Source organism: Bison bison, unplaced genomic scaffold (genome assembly GCF_000754665.1).
Source record: "Bison bison bison isolate TAMUID 2011002044 unplaced genomic scaffold, Bison_UMD1.0 scf7180017864280, whole genome shotgun sequence".
Classification (NCBI taxonomy): domain Eukaryota; kingdom Metazoa; phylum Chordata; class Mammalia; order Artiodactyla; family Bovidae; genus Bison; species Bison bison.
The window spans coordinates 8,078,504-8,084,171 of NW_011494852.1; the positions used below are offsets into that span (position 1 = coordinate 8,078,504).

Below are 5,668 nucleotides of genomic sequence, written 5' to 3' on the forward strand. Positions count from 1 at the left end.
CCTGGCACAGGGCCCAGACCCAGGGTGATGATGGGGGAACTGTGCAGAGTCCAGAACCGGGCTTGCCTTCAGAAGTGTCTCTCACTCTCAATCCCTCTGCTTCTCTATTCATCTCGTTCTCTCTCTATTCGTCTCTTTCTCTGTCTTCCTATTTCTCTCTGTTTTACTTTCAGGGTCTGCCTCTGTTTGTGTCTGAAAACAAATTTTCTCTCTGGCGTGCTCTTTTCAGTGTCCATCTTTTTCTCTCCCTGAGCCTCTTTCAGTTTGTCTTTACCTTAATCTCCCTCTGTCTCTGCTTCCTCATCTCCCTGCATGTTTGTGTAGCACATCTCCCTACCTGTCAGCCTTTCTCTGTCTGGTGAATGGCAGAGGTTTAGGGGCAGGGCTCTGCTTAGAGGTGCTGACCCTTCAGACAGCAGGGTTGCAGCAAGTGTGCCCTCCTGGACTCCACCCTCCAACATGGATCCTTTTTCTCAGGTTATTTTTAAGAAGTTTTTACTGCATTTGTTACACTATTGCTTCTGGGTGTTTTTTTTAATTTAACTTTTTTCGGGGGGTGCTGCACTGGGTCTTCATTACTGCACGCAGGTTTTCTCTAGTTACGGCGAATAGAGGCTACTGTCTACTTGCGGTCGCTTCTTTAGTTGCTGTGTGAAGAATCGAGAGCACAGGCTCAGTAATTGTGATGCATGGGCTTAGTTGCTCCGAAGCACGTGGGATCTTCGAGGACCAGGGATCAAACCCATGTCCCCGGTGCTGGCAGGTGGATTCTTAACTGCTGGCCCACCAGGGAAGTCCGCTTCTGTTTCATGTTTTGTTTTTTTGGCCACGAGATATGTGGGATCTTAGCTCCCTGACCAAGAATTGAACCCACACCCTCTGCATTGGAAGGTGAAGTCTTAACCGCTGGACCACCAGGAAAGTTCCTTTCAAGCTCTTTTCAAGAGCAGGCGTTTTGTTTTGTTCACTTCTGTATCCCCAGCACCTAAAATAGTGCCCAACACACGGTGGGCACCCAGTAAATGTTTGTTGAATGAAGGCATGGCTTTGTTTCATCCCTGTTTCTGTGTCTTTTTTTCTCTCTCTAATTCAGACTCTGTTTCTCTCAGTCTCTGTCTTTGGCTGAATCCTTGTAAATGTCTCTCTTCCTGCCTTGTCTCTATTTCATCTCTTGAGGTTTCTCTCCAGATCTCTTTTTGTCCTCTCAGATCGCTGTCTTTCTTCAGCTCTGTGCCTCTCTTAATTTCCATCTTGGCTTTAGCATCTCCTTGTCTTCCATCTGGAGAAGGCAATGGCACCCCACTCTTTGAACATCTGTCTCTCCCCATTTCTCAATTCCTCTCTTTCTCCTCCTCTGTCTCTCTCACTCCCAGTCTTTGATTTTCAGGATCTTGCTCTATATATCTCTCTGTCTCTTCCTGTCTCTTTTTCTTCACCATGTGTCTCTCTTTGCCGTCTGTCCATCTTTCTTTCTTAGGACCTGTGAATCTCCTTTTCCCCCTCCACCTCTGCATCCCTGCCTGGGCCTTGGGGCAGACTTGGCTTGGGGTGGGAACAGCATGGGGATTAGGGAGCCACCACCCCATGTGGGGACTGCCTATAAGCCTCCCTCTAGCTGGCCCCAGACTTAGCAAAGCATGTCCCCATTTCTGAATGACCTTGGGAAACTCCACTCAGGGAAGGGCCTCCCATGTCACCTCTGCCCCTGGCTGGGGGGCCAGCCTCATTCTGTCTGCCTCTAGCTCAGTGAAGCTTGAGATGCCTGGTTTTTGAGAAAAGCTACTGTCAGCAGGATTGTCAGCTTGTCAAATCCAGTCCCAGGTTGGGAGGCCCCATGCCTGGGACTGCTATCCACCCCAAAGGGAGGAACTGTAAGACAAAGAGATAATTCAGTGAGAGGGACGAGAAATGAGGGAGAGTTTCAGCCTTCCAGTGCCTCACTTCCCCATTAATTGCCCTTCCTCTCTGTCTTTCTGTGGTCATTGTTTTGTTTCTTTCTTTGTCTCTATCTTCTATTCTCTTTACCTCCCCAGGTCTCAGTCCTTGTTCTCTCTCTACTTTCCTCTATGTCTCTGACTCATAAGATTTCAAAGAGCAGGGTGGGAGCCAGAAGATCTGCTTTCTGCATCCGGCTCTGCTCATTTCTGACTGTGATCTTGGGCAAGTCACTTCACCTCTCTGAGCAACCTCAGTTTTGCTGTAAAAATATATAATAGCACTTCCCCAGTGGTCCAGTGGTTAAGAATCCACCTGCCAATGCAGAACATGAGTTTGATCCCTAGTCTGAGAAGATCCCACATACTGAGGGGCAACTAAGCCCCTGTGTCATAACTGCCGAAGACTGCACACCCTAGAGCCCATGCTCCACAACAAGAGAAGCAACTGCAATGAGGAATCTGTGCACAGCAACTAGACTAGCCCCTCTCTCTGTTCACTGCAACTAGAGAAAGCCTGTGTGCAGCAACGAAGACCCAGTGCAGCCAAAAATAATAAATAAAAGACCTACCTTATTTAAAACAATGTATAACAAAATTGCTTTGCACCATGTGTATGTGTGCTAAGTCGCTTCAGTGGGGTCCAAGTCTTTGCAACCCTATGGACTATAGCCTGCCAGGCTCCTCTGTCCTTGGGATTCTCCAGGCAACAATACTGGAGTGGATTGCCATGCCTGCCTCCAGGGGATCTTCCCCACTCAGGGATGGAACCCACCTCTCTCTTGTCTCCTGCATTAGCAGGCAGGGTCTTTACCACTAGCGCCACCTGGCTTTGCCCCATAGGAAGATTTAAATGAGGCATTTGGACCAGTGTGTGAATAGGATGCACTAGGTCGGAGAAAGCAATGGCACCCCACTCCAGTATTCTTGCCTGGAAAATCCCATGGCGGAGGAGCCTGGTGGGCTGTAGTCCATGGGGTCGCTAAGAGTCGGACACGACTGAGCGACTTCACTTTCACTTTTCACTTTCATGCATTGGAGAAGGAAATGGCAACCCACTCCAGTATTTTTCCCTGGAGAATCCCAGGGACGGGGAAGCCTGGTGGGCAGCCGTCTATGGGGTCGCACAGAGTCGGACATGACTGAAGTGACTTAACAGCAGCAGGTAAGTGGTAGTACTTGTGATTTCCCAGTCTCCGTGTCTGTTTATTTCTCCATATCTCTCACTTTATCTGTTTACATCTCCATCTTTGTACAGCACCCTGCATCTCTGGCAGACCTATGGAAACTTTCTGGGCTGCTGTCTTTTTCTTGGCCTTGGTTTCTTTACTTCTGTTTTCACTCAGGCCCTCCCAGCCTTTACCTCCAAGTCTGTCTCCAGGGAACACTTTCTCCCATTTTTTTTTTTAAACTTCCCTAAGAGTGAGGGTTGAACGCATCCAAGCCAGGTGTCTCCCTTCTCTGCAGCCAGACCTTACTTCTGTCCATCCTAGAGGACTGTCCTCCTCCCTTTAATTCAGCCAAGGTAGGTTTGAATCTATTCTAAAGATAATTTAATAGAAACTGATACAAAAAGCCTTCTCCGGAGTCACCGGAATCTAGGTGGGGCGGGCGCCACGACCCCGATGCCAACCCCGAGCCGCGTCCTCCAAGAGCCGCCTCCTCGAGGCCTCTTCCCTTTTGTCGCGCTGCCCGCGCTCGAGGGCCACTCTCCGCCGGTGTCCGAGCCTCGCGCACTGCTCTCCTCCCTGCCGCCGCCGTCGAGATGCACTGCGGCCTGGCCTGCGAGCGCTGCAGGTGGATCCTGCCGCTGCTACTGCTTAGCGCCATCGTCTTTGACATCATCGCGCTGGCCGGCCGCGGCTGGCTGCAGTCGAGCGATGACAGCCAGACGTCCTCGCTGTGGTGGCATTATTTACTAGAAGTCTGCGACAGCCTCATGACATATGCTTGGGGAAGGGCAGCCGCCGCTATGCTGCTCTGCGGTTTCATCATCCTGGTGATCTGCTTCATCCTCTCCTTCTTTGCCCTCTGTGGACCCCAAATGCTTGTCTTCCTGAGAGTAATCAGAGGCCTTCTGGCCCTGGCTGCTGTGTTCCAGATCATCTCCCTGGTAATTTACCCTGTGAAGTACACTCAGACCTTTAACCTTCACCTCAACCCTGCTGTCACTTACATCTATAACTGGGCCTATGGCTTCGGGTGGGCAGCCACTATTATCCTGATTGGCTGTGCCTTCTTCTTCTGTTGCCTTCCCAACTATGAAGATGACCTGCTGGGCAATGCCAAGCCCAGGTACTTCTACACATCTGCCTAAGGTGGGGAATGAGCAGAAGAACATCACTGCTGCTGAGATAGATTCCAGAGAAAGAAACTGTTTCCCCCTGGAATACTTTGAACCTGTTTTGGGGACAATGTTCATATCATTAAACTATGGTCAAAATGCTAAAATAATCGGGGGAAAGTGTTTCTTAAGTGGTGTTATAGTTTCATATTCATCTTTTATATGTGTTTTGTAGTGTTAAGTAAGACTTACTTCTTTTAATTAATTACCTGATTATTAAGTTGGCTAAAAGTTTCATTCAGGCTTGTCCATAAGATTGATGGAAAAACCTGAATTCACTTTTTGGCCAACTCAATACTAATATGCCAATGTTTCCTTATATCTAGCAATACCATTGATATTGCATTTGTAAAAGAATATGAGTATGGAAGTAACCACATAATTTATAAGGTAAAAATGAGAAGGTTTCAAAGATTTGAGTAAATCTGGTTAGGTTTCTGTTTTTCCCAGATGGAATGGGTTGGGTCTATTAAGGACTGAGGAGAAGAAGAAGATACTGGTAAAAATTGTCAGTGACTAAATATTCTAAAAGAAACACACAAAAATATTTTTTCAAGCCTTTGGCTATTCAAAGAAGCAAAATTGGTTCCTAAATGCATGTCATTTGTGAGAATTTCTAATGAATATCATGAATAATTGATTTGGGGCTAAGCTTTCCATTAACTTAATATGACATCTAGGAAAGTATTCTTTCATGGCCAAAACCTGTTGCAGTAGTATGGCCTCCTTAAGCAGTGAAATCTTAAGATGAAATTTTCTCTTTTAAAGTGGTTCATAGGGTGGGGGTGTGGTAGAAAGCTACTAGTAATTCTGTGCTCTTTGGTGTCTATATGCTCTAGACCAGAGTAGACTGGATGAAAAAATGGACTGGTGTAATTCATTATGACCTTTAAGTAGTAGGTTGTTCAGTAAAGCATTAGGAGGGCCATTCTCATCACAAAAGTAACATTAAACAGCCTAAAGAGAAGACATGGCTTGAATTTTTCATCTTTGGCTTGATCGGGCTCTAATCATGTAGACACAACTTCTGATAGATTGCAACTGTAAGCAAAAACTTAAATATGGTTAAAAACCTGGTTTCCTTTGGTAAATAGATTAAGAATATCTGATGTAAAACATTTAACAGGAGAATTCAGGAATGTGGGATTTCTCTGACTTGCAAATATGATATATCACATGGAATATTATTATTTTTTTTACTATTTGTACTTACATAATGAAAACCAATTCATTTTATATATCAAATTATTTTGTAAGTTGTAAAAATAGCAGTTGAAGTTTTATTATGAACTTTTCTCAATAAACCAGGTGATATTAAAAAAAAAAAGCCTTCTCTACAAAAGGGTGTGCAGTAGAACGAATTCTGTGGATTAAACAAGGCACGTGCTTT

General features: G+C 45.9%; 1 pseudogene across 1 annotated transcript; it reads left to right on the forward strand.

The window, feature by feature from the left end:
• The first annotated feature begins 3,522 nt into the window (after nucleotides 1-3,522).
• On the forward strand, nucleotides 3,523-5,630 carry LOC104995372 (annotated as a pseudogene). The gene has a single exon (XR_826058.1). The product of XR_826058.1 is annotated as a p53 apoptosis effector related to PMP-22 pseudogene (transcript).
• The last annotated feature ends 38 nt before the right edge of the window (nucleotides 5,631-5,668 follow it).